A 16,793-nucleotide genomic window follows, 5' to 3' on the forward strand; every position below is an offset into this window, starting at 1 on the left:
CAAATATGTACTTTTTAGAACGAGTGTAAATTTTAAATTCAGGACTAAAGTAACATTTTATGTGTAATTTTGTCTGTACCGTAAATCATGAAGTGTTTTATTCTCTATTCTTTGAGCAAGTCTCAGTTGCCCTGTGTTTTCACGAGATTGGAATTGCTGGTTACGTGATTTGATGGGCTCCAAAGATGTTCTTTGGGCTGTATATGCTGGAAGCATCTGCTTGTGGAGCTGGTGCCACCCCATGCCTTCCCAGCTGTGGGCACGAAGGGCGCCCGGGGCTGGTTGGTGCCACAGGTCTGGTAAAACCTGTGATGGGCTCTGGCGCCACCCTTGATAGGGGTCTCAGCCCCTTGCAGAGTTCTCTCAATGTGCATCCCCCCCCCCCCCCACCAGTATTCCTGGATAGCCCACTGTGCTTATGTCTAGGCAGCTACCAGCTGGATTCTGCTGGGCGCCAACACCAGTCAGCACACCAGTGCCTGCCTCTGCAAGGCCAAGTGGTCCCTTCCCTTGGCCCAGCCTCCTGGTTTCTGCCCTCCCAGTGCTCCAGGTGGCAGGTGGGGGAGAAGGCCCCCCTCCCTGGTCTGCAGAAGGGATTAGGCCTTGCCGTTGAGCCCTCTGTGCCCAGAAGATTTCAAGAACAGCTGTTTCAGGCTTCCCCTCTAGGACCCAGATGTGCCCAGGCTGGGCAGGGGCCCTGGCTGAGCGGTGGACACGTGGCCATGATCGTGGGCGCCCCCTGCAGTGCACTCCACTTGTTAATGGGTCAGCCCCTCCTGCCTGCTCTGATTCCCTGTTCCTCGAAGAAATAGACTTCCGGGGCTGCCTCTCCATTTGCCAGAAACGTCTCCACCCCAGCTTGAGCTCACTGTACTTGGAGTGCAGTTTCCTCAAGTCCGGCAATGCATATGGCCTGCTTAACTGTGTTCTTGAATGTTGAGTGTCTCAGACCCTTCCTTGGAGCATCATTCTGATGCTGTTTCCCATCAGGTGCAGCTGAGCACAGGGATGGGCCGCGGGGACACCTTTGGAGGGCCCACAGCGGGGGGGGGTGGGTGGGTAGGAGAAGGTGGAGACATGAGCACTAATGTCTCCAAACTTCCTCTGGCCCTACTTTTTTTTTTTGGCTGTGCCTCGCAGTCTGCGGGATCTTAGTTCCCCGACAACCAGGGATTGAACCCGGGCCACCGCAGTGAAAGTGCCAAGTCCTAACCACTAGAGCGCCAGGGAATTCCCAAACGCCCCACCGCCCCCACCACTTCTTCAACCAGGAGTGAGTGGTGGTACTAGTTCACCTTTAAGGACTCTTTAAGCTCTTTAAAAACTACTTAGGGATGGAATCAAAAGTTTATTTATTTATTTATTATTTTTTAAAACCGCAGTTAAGGGATAGATTCGACAAACATCCGAGACACCTCTCTCTTCCGTGACCTCGTTTGCAATGCTCATCTATTTTCTGCCTTTGTTCTTTGTTAATAAATGCATTTATGGTTCTGAGGTTCCCTACAAGTACCCCTTTAGCTGCATCCCACACATTTGGAGAGTGTTCACTGCTATTCAGTTCTGTTTATTTTTAGATTTCCATTATGATTTCTCAATTGACTCAAGAATGATTTAGAGGTATAGGGTTAAAACAATTTTGTTTTCTTTTTTTGGTAGGGAGATAGGCAATGCATTCAAAAGTTTCAAAATCCAAAAAACCTAAAAGTTCTACAAGGAAAACTATCACTTTTTCCCCGTCCCCCCCACCAGACACCCATAAGCAACTAATATTAGTCATTAACTGAGTTTATGTCTCAGATATAGTTCAAAATGTGTGTAGATGAGCATATAAACATATTACTTGCATTTGTAAATGTGCATATATTCCTTTCCCCCTTCTTAGACAAATCCTATGCCTTAGTTCTGAAGTGTGTTTTAGTTGGTCCTTAACAGTTTATATTAGGGATTATTCCACATCAGTATGTAAAGAGCTTTTCATTTGTTTTTACAGCTGCATAGTATTCCATCAATTAAACATACCATTTTCTAAATACCCAGTTTAGTTCTCTATTGATGTACGTTTATTTTGGCTATGGTTTTTCAAATTTATAAACAATGTTGCCATAAAAAACCCTTTTGGGGGGATTATTTCACAGTGGGCAAGCGTATCACCAGAAATGGAATTGCTAGGTCAAGTGTATGTGCAACTGAATTTTGATAGCTATTCCAAATGCCTTTCATTGAGGCTGTTCCAATTTATATATCCAGCAGCATAGCATGAAGTTCTATTTACCCCTTAGCTTTGCCAGCAGTATCCTATCAAATTTTGGTTCTTTGTTGATCTACTAGTGAATAATGTTATATTTTCTCTTTAACCTGAATTTCTCTTATTCTGAGTAAAGGAGAGCAAATTTTATATGTTCTAAAGTTATTCATATGGATCTTGGTTTGTAAATGCTATTCTCCAATAAAAGGAATTAGGACTCCTTGGAGAAAGGGCTGATTCCCTGGGGCAGGAAACATAAGTCTGGAGCATCTTGTAGTGTCAGAGTTAAAGAAGTGCTAAAAACAAAACAAAACAAAAAACAACCTACAATAATAGGAGAATGTGAAAGGGTCTCAGGAGCCAACTGAAAAAGCTCCCAATGGTCAAAGCTGGAACTATTTGAGCCGCAAAATAAATGCAATATTGGACTACCTTTGCAACTTTTCTGTATATCTAAAATTATTCCTAGATAACAAGTTTATTTTTTAAAAGTTATTGTATTTCTTTTTTTATGAATCATTATCTCCTTTGCCAAGTTTTTTCTTTTGGTTGTTAGTCTTTCTTGTTTATTTGTAGCAGTTCTTTATATATTAGGATTTGACTGTAATGTTAATTATACATATTTTCCCCAGTTTGACTTTGTCTTTCAATTTTACTTACATTTTTCCCCACTCAGAAATGTTTCAATTTATATTGTCAAATTTATTCTTTTTTTGTGTGCATTTTATGGCTTTTAAGTTTACACTATAGTTGGAAGTTCTTCCCCGCTCCAAAATTGTAAAATAATTCTCTCATGGTTTACTCAAGTGCTTTTACTTAAGAAGAGTGTTTTTTACATTTCCAACATTATATGATACAAACTTTAATTTCTAAAACTGTATCAGAGCAGTCAGGAGACAGAAACCACTCCAGTTATTTGAACAGAGATTTAATATAAAGAATTCTTGGGACTTCCCTGGTGGCGCAGTGGTTAAGAATCCACCTGCCGATGCAGAGGGCACAGGTTGGATCCCTGGTCCAGGAAGATCCCACATGCTGCGGAGCAACTAAGCCCCTGCGCCTAGAGCCCGTGTTCCGCAACAAGAAAAGCCACTGCAATGAGAAGCCCCTGCACGGCAACAAAGAGTAGCCCCAGCTCGCCACAACTAGAGAAAGCCCGCGCAGCAACGAAGACCCAATGCAGCCAAAAACCAAACCAACAAACAAAAAGAATCCTTAACTAGGTATACAGTTGTTAACTAGGTAATAAAAAAGGTAAAGAGAAAACTCTAAGGTATTAGGGGGTGAGCAACCACAGGAAGCACCTACCACCCCCAGGGCTGAGGCTGGAATCTTTAAACTCAGAATAATGTCCCTCCCTTAGAAACACAGCGGAGGGCCCCTCCTCCAGGTCTGGGGCCCACACCTCTGAGGGGAGGTACTGGCTGCACTGGTGTCTCTGAAGGGTAGAGTGAGGGCATGATGAAGTTGGTCTGCAAGCGTTGGAAAAACTGTGTTGACCTAAAACAACAAAACGGCCAATTACTTTACCAGCAAAATGGGTTCATTCAGCAACAGTAAAGAATTGCAACTCAGGACATACGTTTACTGTGAACCACAGCCAAGTCCAAAAACAAACGAGAGAAGTGTTCTTTTATAGAGGAGAAGGGGGAGCTGGGAGGGGCTGTTTTGTTATAAACAAAGGGTCCATTGGAGGAAACTGGAAGTTCAAAGTGTCGTGGCTTTTCATTGGCTGAGTTTGGCAGTCTCTCATTGGTTGGGCCGTTGCGGGGCAAAGAGAAATTCTTCCTTCCTCCCGCTGGGTGGTAAGTAGCAACGTTCTTCTTGTTGGGTCTGCAACTGAGGTCAAGTGGCAGGGTATGAGAGTTCCCCCTTCTGGCCTCCTGACTTCATTTCAAATGAGGTTTCTGTTTATTAATTTTCACAACTGCAAACTGGATCCCACCCGCTGCTGTGGGCAGGAAATGCTGCTGCTGGGCTGAAGAAGCTTTGCCGGGATAAAGTTCACCAGAACAGGAAGCAAACAGGAAGAAGTCTCTTCTTCCTCCTCCATCTTTGCCCCCTATGGGCAGAACCGAACAGGGACCCTGCTGACAAAGCAGAAACATTTACTGAGTTCCAGCCCCAGGTTCACAAAGCCAAATGGAGGAGAGTGGTTTGGAGCTGAGACAATAATTTCATAATTGACCTGTTTGCTTCAATGATTTTTGCACACTACAGTCCATCCTCTTCCATCTTGCAGTGGGACTGAAAATTACAGTGGCTACATAAAAGTGCCTTAGCTTTCTTTTTTTAAAAAATAAATTTATTTATTTATTTATTTAAATTTTGGCTGCGTTGGGTCTTTGTTGCTGTGCGCAGGCTTTCTCTAGTTGCGGTGAGCGAGGGCTACTCTTCGTTGCGGTGCACGGGCTTCTCATTGTGGTGGCTTCTCTTGTTGCAGAGCACAGGCTCTAGGCACGCGGGCTTCAGTAGTTGTGGCACATGGGCTCAGTAGTTGTGACTCGCGGGCTCTAGGGTGCAGGCTCAGTAGTTGTGGCACACGGTTTTAGTTGCTCCGCAGCATGTAGGATCTTCCCGGACCAGGACTCGAACCCGTGTTCCCTGCATTGGCAGGCAGATTCTTAACCACTGCGCCACCAGGGAAGCCCTCAGGCCTTATGGGATTGTTTTCCTTCTTCCTGAAGTACCTCTTTTAGAACCTCCTTTGGTTGGCATCTGTTGCTGGTAAACTCTCGATTTTTGTTTGTAGAATCTTTATTTCACATTAATGACACTTTGAAAACATTATTACACTGTCTTCTGGCTTCCACTGTAGCTGGTGATAAGTCTGTTTTCAGCCTAACTGTCATTGTTTTATTTTTTTTAGAAATTCACGTTCTTTTATTTATTTATTTATTTATTTTTGGCTGTGTTGGGTCTTCGCTTCTGTGCGAGGGCTTTCTCTAGTTGCGGCAAGTGGGGACCACTCTTCATTGCGGTGCGCGGGCCTCTCACCATCGCGGCCTCTCTTGTTGCGGAGCACAGGCTCCAGACGCGCAGGCTCAGTAATTGTGGCTCACGGGCCCAGTTGCTCCGTGGCATGTGGGATCTTCCCAGACCAGGGCTCGAACCCGTGTCCCCTGCATTGGCAGGCAGATTCTCAACCACTGCGCCACCAGGGAAGCCCCATCATTGTTTTATTGATAATCTATCTTTTCAAAAAACTTGATATATAAATGGAAAGACAATAGGTATATTTAAAAGGACATTAATTTGCGAAGAAATAAATTGCAGACAAAATCCTGATCCATCTCTGAGACCTTAGGCAAGTTTCTTAACCTCTGAGTCCTGTGACTTCATGGTAAGAAGGAATCTGTACTCTACATGGTGGTTGTGGAAATCAGAGAAGCCGCATACATGCCCTGGACAAATAGAGAAACTCCACTGACATGGTTATTTCCGTGGATTCCATCTCTTTTCACATTTTTATGACACTTAAAGGTTACAAATTTGAGTCTGTCAACAATGATGTTTAGTGCTTATTTTGAAATATCAAAACATAATTCCAACGATGGCTCATTTTATTATTTCCTGTTATATAGAATTTTCTTTTCGATTAACTTAATAAGGAAACCTACAAGCCTCTGCTAATTAATTTCTCGGCACCAACTACAGTAGCTCAAACTCAGAATATTATCATGTCAAAATGGAACAAAAGAAGAAAGGGAGTTTTGGGTACTCCTTTGGGCAAGAGACTGGTAATTGTCCTTGGTTTCTATCCACATAGTACTGCACTGGTCCTTTTCATGTACACAGCTATGGTCGGAACAAGAAAACCAACTATTTGGGCTTGACAGCTTTGTGTACAGTTTTTTTTTTTTTTTTTTAAATCACGAATTTTGATTTAGAAGTTTTCCTAAAATGGTGGTCATATTTGTATCTGCATTGGACAACTTGGCATTCAAAACAAGCAGCTTCCCTTTGAATTAAAAGTAGACTATTCATCTGGGGAATTATTTACCTTCAGCAGAGTCGGCTGCTTGCTCATCTGGGCCTTTTAACAGGCCAGCTATCCACTAACTCATCTGTGTTCCTCTGCAAGGAACACCCTTCTCACCCTCGCCACTCAAAAGTTGTGCTCATTTTGAAATCACACCTTTCTCATCTGTTTTAACGTATTGATGTTGTACACGGAAAAAAGACAAGATATATTGAGAAATAAATTGTGTGAGAGGGTTAAGGAATCCTAAACTATTAACCTATGAAGGTTAGTAATGAAAATGTCTCCCTATTCCTTAAAAGCATGGATGCAAAGGGACAGTATTCTTGATTGGAAAAGAAACCATCACTTCCCACCTACTTACTCAACAAGAAGGTAATTTAATTCTTTACCTGAACCTTGTTTGCCCAATAGGACACTGTGTGCAGATGTTACTATTTTCTGATACCTCTTCTCCTTCTGTTCTCAGGTTGTCTTTGTGGATGACATCAACCTGCCTGCTCCAGGGGAATATGGGGCTCAACCTCCTGCTGAGTTACTTAGACGGCAGTTCGATCACTGGAGTCAGAATGACCTAAAAGATTGTTCTGTGATCAGACTGGTGGACACTCAAATCACGTGTGCTCTGGGACCCTCAGGTACATTTTCTGAGTTTGTGATGATTAAGATTGAAAATCACCCTGGCTATATCCGAAGAGGTAGCTGGAGAAAGAAGGAGAAACCCAGTGGGACAATATGGGTCACAATGTTTTCTAAGCGTATACACTGCCACCTGAGGGGGTCCACCACAGGGGCAAACGCTGCAAAGTGGGTGGCCTGGGTCGGGGCCATTCTCCCGCCAACTCTTCCAATCCTTTCCTCCCACCTTCTGGGACTTTGCTCCCCATTTCCTGCGCTGCATCCTGAGAACCCCAGCCCCTTGTCTCATTCCTTAATGTTCCAGCTGTATGAACCGTCCCTGATCAAAGATCAACTTTCCTCAACCCCAGTCAAGTCCCATCCTAGTGGGTCTCTGCCTTTAGATGGGCTATTGAGAGGAATTTAAGTAGGAAACAGCCCAAAGAATTGACCCTTAAAGATCCTTTACATTTTCCAAGAGAAATTTATAAACTCAAAGGAATCTCAATGTAGGGAAATTTTTTTATGCGAAAGTGTTGAAAATGCCTTGATTCAACTAACTGGACAGCTTCAACTATTCCCCTCCCAAACTCAAGTTGGTTATTCTATTTTTAAAAATTTCCTTCTCTCGGGACTTCGCCGGTGGCACAGTGGTTAAGAATCCGCCTGCCAATGCAGGGGACACAGGTTCGAGCCCTGGTCCGGGAGGATCCCACATGCCGCGGAGCAACTAAGCCTGTGCGCCACAACTACTCAGCCTGCGCTGTAGAGGCCACAAGCCACAACTACTGAGCCCGTGTGCCATGACTACTGAAGCCCGTGTGCCTAGAGCCCGTGCTCTGCAACAAGAGAAGCCACTGCAATGAGAAGCCTGATCACCGAAGAGTGGCCCCTGCTCGCTGCAACTAGAGAAAGCCCACGCCCAGCAACGAAAACCCAACGCAGCTAAAAAATAAAGAAAGAAAGAAATTTATTTTAAAAAATTATGTTAAAAAAAGTTCCTTCTCTCAATGTATCACTTCTTCTCCACATCACTGGTATTTGCCTCCTAATCCCTGACCTTTATCTGACCCGTGACTTTGGCTCTGAGTCAGCATTGCTGTCGGCACGCTCTGGGCCACTCTGAACACTTTCTTTTTCTTTTTTTGTTCTTTTTTATTTTTTATTTAATCTTTTTTATTTTTATTTTTTGGCTCACAGTGCGGCATGCAGGATCTTAGTTCCCCAACAAGGGATCGAACCTGTGCCCCCTGCACTGGGAGCTCGGAGTCCCAACCACTGGACTGCCAGGGAATTCCCACTGTTTTTTCCTTTAAAAAGACAAATAAATAAAGGACTCTATTGCTCCGGGTCTCAGACTTCAGTTCTACTTTATCTCTGTCATCTGTACTTACCTGTTTACTTTTCCCCACCCCTTCAGGCCCTGGAAAGGGAATAGGCTGAATCCATGTGGTCACAACCTGGAAGTCCTAGAAGGAGGTCACTGGAACCTCCAATCTATAGCCAGTCGGTCAGGAGCACAGGTGACAACCTGGGGAGGGAAGGGGGAAGTGGGGGAGGGGAAGAGTCTTGTGGGACTGAGCCCTTTATCTGTGGGATCTGATGCTACTCCAGGTAGACAGTGTCAGGATTGAGTTGAGTGATAATACACCCAGCTGGTGCCTGGAGAATTGCTTGGTGATATGGAGGGAACCTCCCTTCCCCCCACTTACATTGGAATTGGGTTCAGAATCCCTTTACACATGGTCTATTCTGGAAAATGCCCCTTGTGCACTTGAGAAAAACATGTATGCCATTGTTGTCAGATGGAGTGTTCTGTATATGTCCATCAGGTCTAGTTGGTTTGTTGTGTTAAGTCCTCTATTTCCTTACTTACCTTCCATCTGGTTCTACCCATTATTGAGAGTGGGGTATTGAAGTCTCCAACTATTATTGTAGAACGGTCTATTTCTGCCTTCAATGCTATCAATTTTTGCTTCACATATTTTGATGGTCCGGTATTAGGTGTGTGAGTGTTCGTTCTTGTAGGGGTTGGGGTCATATTAACATGGGATAAAAAACCACTGTGATGTGGAGGGCATGCCTACTATGCCCTCCAAACCGCCAAATACATGTATTACTTTCTGTTTATAAATATTTAGTTTCTTCTAGATTTCTGGGTGTTATTCTTCCTCTTATTTAATACATGTGCAATTTATTTTCATGTGTGGTGTGAGGTATGGATCCAACTTTCCTTCCCATACTGCAGCCACTTGTCCTGGAACTATCGCTAAAGACACTCCTGCTCTTGCCCATTGAATATGATGCACCCGTCATTTCTGGTAGGCTGTTCGTTCTGGATTTACAGTTACGTACAAAAAAGAAACCCCATCTGTCTAAGACATAGCTGGTTGGGTTTTGTACTTGCAACCAAATACACTCATACTGATTCTGTGCATGAATGAACAGCAGTTCGATGAACAGAACAGTGCTGGTCAGTGCTGAGTCATGTTCTGCTTCCTCTAACTGCAAGGGATGCTGGGAAAGTGGGTAACTGGACTGTCCTAAGTGTCTTAGAATAACCACCATTGCCTAGGGCTAAGTGTGAAAGTGGGGGCGTGAGTCACCACACAGACCAGCCTCTGGATTTTGTTACGTAGCATTACAGTCCCCCTGAGAGAATACTACTGGGACACTCGTGCAGGGAGAAAACAGACATATGCTGGAACTCCCGAATGATAAGTTCCAGCAGTGAGCTTATTATTCAGCCTGTAGGGTGGCAGGGTGTGTCCAACCAGCCCCAGCAGGACTGGATGATCTGTTTCTGCCACGCCCACAGCTGACCCCATAGAGAGAAGGTAGGGGGCTCCACGTTGTCTTGTAGGAGGCAGAGTATGAGGGGTGGGGCAGAGAAGGACCATCCTCACCTATTGGTGGAGACTGGCTGCTTCTGTTGCCCTGGTGTATGTATGAGTTTCCTATTGCTGCTGTAACATATCACCCCAAATTTAGTGGCTTAAAAGCAACACAAATTATCTTACATTTCTGGAGGTCAAAAATCTGAAATGGTTCTCATTGGGCTAAAATCAAGGTGTCAGTAGGGCTGGTTCCTCCTGGAGGCTCCTGGGGAGAATCTGTTCCTTGCCTCCTCCAGCTTCTAGAGGCTGCCTCTCCATATTCTAAGCCAGCAATGTAGCATCTTCAAGTCTCTCTCTGCTTCTGTCTTCACACATCAGTTGATTACATCAGGCCCACCAGGATAATCCAGGATAATCTCCCCATCTCAAGATCCTTAATTCAGTCACATCTGCAAAGTCTCTTGCCTAGAAGGTATCATTTACAGGTTCTGGGGATTAGGACCAAGTGTTACTCCTTGTTATCCCAGGGGAGGGGCAGCAGCTGATTCTCCCTGTTGGGGAGGGAGGGAGGAAGGGCTCTGGGGGCAGGGCAGAGCTAGGAACTTTCCAGAAAGGCCATGGCTCGTTGGGCTCAGGGCGCAGCTATCAGCTCAGCTCTGCTGTGATGTGGGTCTGGAGGGTCCTCAGCCTGTTACCGAGCCCAAGCTCGCTCTGCTCTCTGCACGACAGGCCAATAAATCAGGAGACGAGTTGCTGGAGCAAGGAAAAACTAATTGGAAAGCTAGGGACCAAGAAGATGGCAGACTAGTGTCTCAAAAAACCATCTTGTCCCAGTCCAAATTCAGGCTCCTTTTATACAGAGGAGGGGGGAGGGGAGGGGCCCACTGCAGCGCTGACCAATGGCTGAGCGGGGCTCCTATAGGTCTCACCTGCCCCACCCCTATTACAAGCCTGGTTCCTGTTGTCAGGCCTCTCCCCTCCCCCGCTCCACCTGCCCCCCCCCCTCCATCCCAACTGCCTCTTGGCTGGTCTCCTGTCTCCATCTGGCCCAAGGATTGTGTCCAGAGGAGGCTTTCCAAGGTGGAAATCTGAGCAAGTCACTCACCTTAAAACCCTGCTGACAGCTCCGGGTTACCGTTTAGGATGAAATCCCACATCCCCAGCCTTGCAGTCCTACTCTTCAGGACCTGGTGCTGATTCTCACTTCACCTCCCAGAGTGTGGAGAGAACTGCATTTCTCCCATTGTTCCAGGTCGATTCTTGCCTCTTCACCTTCATATGTGTGGTTCCTCCTGCCCTTCCTCCCATCCCTCCTCTGCCAACTCCTCTTCATCCTTCAGGACCCAACTTGGGTGTCACTTCCTGGGAAAACTTCGGGATTGGCCAGGATCCTGTGGACGCAACAGAAATGGATTCAGTCTGGTCCACATGAATGGGGGAGGGGTGGTCCCCAAAGGGCCAATGTTATCACAAGGGGAAAGGATACTGGATACTTGGGGACACTGCCCAAGTATATGCCTCCCTCTCTGATACATCCGAGTGGGCCTGGTGCCCCTGTGGGCATGTTCACCAGTCCTGGCACTGACCACAGTACATCCTTGGTGGCCGGTTGCTTGCCTGCCTCCCCGCCCAGTGAGCTCCTGATGAGAACCCGGCCTGGCTCAGCTGGTCCCTCTGGGTCAGCACAGTGTCCGGCACACAGCTGCCCCAAGATTGTGATGTGGCAGGGGTTTGAGGAGCAGTTGTAAACTCAGAAACACAATGAACTGAGAGATCTGTGAGCTGTGGGAGGACCCTAAGCCAAGGCAAATGGAGGGTAAACAGGCTGGGAAGCTGAGTCCTTTCTGCTCAGGGCTTGCTTTCTTGAGAACAGGGAGATGGGCAGTGCATACTTTGGAAAAGTGTTTGGCAGCGCCTAGGAAAGCTAAAAAGATGCTCATGCTTTGCCCAACAAGTCCACCCTTGGTGTAGATGCAACAGAAATGAGTGTGCATCCCACCGAGACATCACATGAGTCCCCAGAGCAGCTTCATTCACAACAGCCCCAAACTGAAAAGAACCCGAATGTCCTCCTCGGTGAAATGGATAGATAGTGTGGACTATTCACAAAATGGAAAGAAAGTTCATGTCAGAATTGACTCGCCCTGGCTTCCCTGGTGGCACAGTGGTTAAGAATCTGCCTGCCAATGCAGGGGACACCGGTTCGAGCCCTGGTCCGGGAAGATCCCACATGCCGTGGAGCAGCTAAGCCCGTGTGCCACAACTCCTAAGCCTGCGTTCTAGAGCCTGTGAGCCACAACTACTGAGCCTGCATGCCACAACTAATGAAGCCTGATTGCCTAGAGCCCGTGCTCTGCAACAAGAGAAGCCACTGCAATGAGAAGCCCGCTCACCGCAACAGAGAGTAGACCCCGCTCGCAGCAACTAGAGAAAGCCCGCGTGCATCAACTAAGACCCAACACAGCCAAAAATAAAATTAAATTAAAAATTAATTAAAAAAAAAAAAAAAAAGAATCTGCCTGCTAATGCAGGGGACACGGGTTTGAGCCCTGGCCTGGGAAGATCCCACATGCCCTGGAGCAACTAAGCCCGAGAGCCACAACTACTGAGCTCGCGTGCCGAGAGCCCATGCTCTGCAACAAGAGAAGCCACCGCAATAAGACTGTGCACGGCAACGAAGAGTAGCCCCTGCTCGCCGCAGTCAGAGAAAGCCCGCGCGCAGCAACGAAGACCCAACGCAGCCAAAAATAAATAAGTAAATAAAATAAATTTATTTTAAAAAAAAAAGAATTGACTCACCCTACATCTGCGGGTTGAGAACCCACATCCAGCTGAGAAGGATGTGCTTGAGAAGGAAACCCCAAATCTGTTTGGGGAACACTTTTAACCCAGGGAAATTTAGAATTGAGTATAGTGATGATGAAGTAAATCAAAACTATAGCATTTATCTTTTTGTGTTAAGCTCAGAAATCTACTTTGTATCTTTGGCTTTTTCAGAACTTAGAAAGTTTAAGCAAATTGGGCAGATTTGAGTGTTAACATCAGACTTGTGATTCTAATTTTAAATGTGCTCTTGAGTCATTGGTTTCGACCTGTGATTGTAAGTTGAAATCTTACTAAGTTGGTAAACAGTTTTTGAATATTTAAAAATCACCGTAATTATAAGTTTAATGTATCTGATTGATAAGGATCGCTTAAGGACTTGGGAAGATTTATTAGTCAGATAATTGAAAAAGTTAGAAAATGGAATATAATACACTTTGATTGCAGCGTAAAATGTTTAAAGGAGTTTAATTAACTAAGTAGGTAAATGCTACAAACATGAATCAAAGTTCGCCTTAAAAATGATTGCTAAAATTGGCTGGATATATTCATAGAATAAGATTTGCACATTGCATTTAAAAGCTCAGCAAAGAATTAGGGCTTAAAAACCAAAGTATTTCTGAAAAGCCTTTTTTCTGCCCAAAAGCTGTCCTCAAAAACGCCAGAAAAATACTTGGATTGGGACCAGAAGGAGGCTGGAGGGAGGAGGACTCAGCAGCCACCTGTCAGCCGTCATCCTGGACCAACGGGGCAATAGGTCTGGCAGGTGGTGCCCATGGGTGGGTGATGTGAGCCCTGGATCCAGGCTCCCTCCTTCCTCTCCCCATCCCCAACTTGGAGAGATACTCCCCAAAGCAGCCACTGGGCTACTGCAGAGACCTCGGGGGTGGGGGGTCGGGTCACTGGAAGTCCCAGCCCCTGTGCCTCGCAGCCTCTGTGAGAAGTGAGCTTGGACACCCCCGACACCCTCTGGTCTTCGGAGCCTCTTGTCTGCTTGGTGTTGCCCTCTGTGGTAGGCAGAATAATGCCCCCCAAAGATATCCAGGTCCTAATCTCTGGAACCTGCAAATGTTACCTTATATGGCAAAAGACACTTTGCAGATGCAATGGAATTAAGGTTTTTGAGATTAAGGAGTATTATCCTGGATTATCCGGGTGGGCCCTAAGCGTGATCACAAGTGTCCTTGTAAGAGAGGCAGAGGGAGATTTGATGAAAGGAGGTGGCGATGAGAGCACTGAAGCAGGTGGTTACGCTCCCGAGCGCAAGGAATACAGCTCTGGAAACTGGAAAAGGCGAGCAGCCAGATTCTCCCCACGAGCCTCTGGAGGGAGGAAGTCCCTGCCGTCGCCTTGACTTCAGACCATTGAGACTCTGATTGTGGACCTCGGGACTCCATACTGTCAGAGAAGAAATGGTGTGGTTTTAAGCCACCACGTTGGTGGTCACTGTCACAGCAGCAAGAGGAAACTGGTACACCTGCTCCGAGCATGTCCTTGCCTGTGGCTCCCCGTGATGCCACAACTCTGCTCAGGGGCCCCATGGCCCTTGCTGACTCCTTAGACTGAGTGGGGGGCCTGGGGAGATTTCAGTCCATCCTCTTCCCCAGCAAGCTGCTGACATCTCACCATTTAGTGGAGAACGTCTTGGCACCTGCCCCAGTCATTGGTACAGGGTTCCCAAGCTTGACAGTGGCACCATGTCAGTGGGTGTGGCTAGCATGATAATGACCTCAAGGCCTCTCTGTAAGTCTGCAGGCAGCACACCCTGGGGCCTGGCTGTGGGTCCCTTTCTTTGCCCACCTGTCCCTAATGCAGGCTCCTCTGCGGGCTTCCTCACCGTGTGGAGTGGATTGCAAACTGGGCCTGAACCACAGGGGGGGCCATCATCGCCTATCACTACCGGTGGGCCTCAGATTGCTGGGGGCCCTGGGCTACTGCATCCCAGACTGGCACCTCCTGCACCTCACCATCGCCATCCCCCTTCCTGTACTCCTGGCAGGTGTGGTCTGGTTTCGGTGACAGCTCAGAGATGCCTGGTGTTAGATCAGGGGAGGCAAGTCAAACATTCCACAACCAACCCCAGAGGCCACACCGACTCACATCACAGTTAAGCTGAAGTTCACAGGAAACAATGTGTGATCCAGAGATCTCCAAAGTGGGTGGCATGCTTCTGGGGGAGGCACCAGACAATCTGTCGGGGTAAGGGAAGAAATGTCAGAACTCCCATTTGTATTTATTTTTAGCTCATTCTTTTAAATTTACATTTCTTGATTATCTTTTATATTATCTTTAATATATTAGGAGTCTAAGTATATATTTATAACTAAATAAATATGAAATGGTGAGAATAAGCTTTAAACTTTTTATTTAATGAAGATGATGAATAAAGAATGTTTTTACATCACTAATCTAATCGTCAAGCATTTATTGATTTTCTACCATAGGCAAAGAACTAAGCTAGATGCTGGGGGATTCTTTTTTTTAATGAAAAGACTTGAGTCTTTTGTTTTTAGTCTGTGTTTACACAGAGGAGAATACATATTACATATTCACAATACATATATTTGGCAAAGGACTATATCCAGAAAATATAAAGAACTCTTATAACTCAATAATGGTGGAATTTTTAAAAAAAGAGCACAGGGTATGGTCTCTAGCAGAAAGGTTAGAAGTGCTGCTCTGAATGACAGCCTGGGGAGAATATCTGTAACTCACATCACAGACAAAGGCTAATTTCCCTAAAATATAAAGAGCATGTACAAATCAACAAGAAAATGACTAATAGCCTAATTGGGGGAGGAGAAGGGCTGGGCAGATGAGATTCACAGAAATGAATTACAAATGGCTGTTGAACATGTGAAAGATGCTCACTCATCGTAAGCAGGACATGTGTTAAAAGAACACTGAAATACCAGTTTTCCCCCATCATGTTGGCCAAGATCCACAATGTGAAAGCAGGTGCCACTGATGGTGAGGGAGGCAGGTCATCTATTACAACAGTGACAGCTTCAGAATTACAAACACACACGCCTCCAAGTTGGCCACTCATCTTCTGGGAATTTACCTACCAATGTGCTCACCTGTGGGAAATAAACTGCATACATCCATACAGTGGGGTATCACTCGGGCTTAAAGAAGAATCAGGAAGCTCTATACGTACGGATATGGAATGAGTTCCAAGAATTATTGGTAGTGGAAATGGAGAGGGGCTACGATTTGTGTAAAAAAGAAGAAAAAAATACATATTTATACATGCATAGACAAATTCATGGAAAGCTGAGTGCAGGTGGGAGAGGCGGAACCAGAGCCTTCTTTGGGGGCTGCTATCCAGAACAGGACAGATCCCTGGACAGGTCGGAAAGTGAGCTGGGAAAGGACCCACAGTGCCCTGCTCCAAGTCTTCATGGGGCCATGTTAAGCTCTCCTTGGTTTCCTGGTAGGAAACAAACACTGCCTACCCCTTAAGCCCCTGGGCTTGCTGGATGCCAGGTTAACACAGGCCCTGTTATTAGGGGTTTTCCGGCACCAGGCTCTGTGCTCTGGGCTTCACATAGATTATCTCATGGAAACCTCACGGACAGCCCCGTGAGAGGGCTACTATTTGCATCTCAGTTTCCAGGTGCTGAAAGTGAGGCTTAGTAAAGAGGTTAAATAATTGGCCCCATGTCACACGGTGACAAAGCGAGATTCCACCCTGCTCTCTCTTTCCAAAGCTGAGCCATATTCCTTTTCTTACGGACAGTGAGACCTCAAACCCACATCTGGGCTGGTATTTTGCTGTGTCTTGCATTGCCCCTGCTCACAGCCCTGAGCCAACCTTGGGGTCCCCAAAAGCACCCGGTTCTAGAGGAGGCTGCAGCCTCACGTGCTCTCCTTGTCCCTGTGGGTTGATGCTGGCTGCCCGTCCGTCCTTCCGGAGCCTCAGGAACAAAGCACGTTGCTGATGGGGCTGCAAAGCAACGTGGACAGCACTGCGGTCCTGGACAGCGGCAGGGAGACGGCCGCCAGCACTAGGGGAGGGGAGAGGGGCTGCCGCACAGCCCGCAGAGGGATAGAGCCCCCTAGTTCTCCCGAGTCGCCCTAAACAAAGAGGACGAAGGCCACAGCTACCCCTCAGAGAGGCTTTCCGTCACCTGAGTTAGAGGAATTCCCCTCCCCGCTCGATCCCCTTCTGCTATATCATCCTCTGTCCTCCATTTCTATTAGTGTATTTGCGCGTTGATTGCTGTCTCTCTTCCTCTGCTGGAGTGGAGCCCCTAAGAGGCAGCGCTTTAGGAGCGTGTCC

At 46.4% G+C, this 16,793-nt stretch overlaps 1 long non-coding RNA gene across 1 annotated transcript; it reads right to left on the minus strand.

Annotated features, from left to right (window-relative positions):
* Positions 1-10,801: 10,801 nt before the first annotated feature.
* LOC132370053 (uncharacterized) lies at positions 10,802-16,268 on the minus strand. The gene is made up of 3 exons (XR_009504517.1): positions 15,589-16,268; positions 14,609-14,699; positions 10,802-11,076 (listed from the first exon to the last, which is right to left on the minus strand). It is a non-coding gene; the product is annotated as an uncharacterized LOC132370053 (long non-coding RNA).
* Positions 16,269-16,793: the final 525 nt, after the last annotated feature.

The sequence above is a fragment of the Balaenoptera ricei genome, chromosome 8, assembly GCF_028023285.1.
Source record: "Balaenoptera ricei isolate mBalRic1 chromosome 8, mBalRic1.hap2, whole genome shotgun sequence".
Taxonomy (NCBI): Eukaryota; Metazoa; Chordata; class Mammalia; order Artiodactyla; family Balaenopteridae; genus Balaenoptera; species Balaenoptera ricei.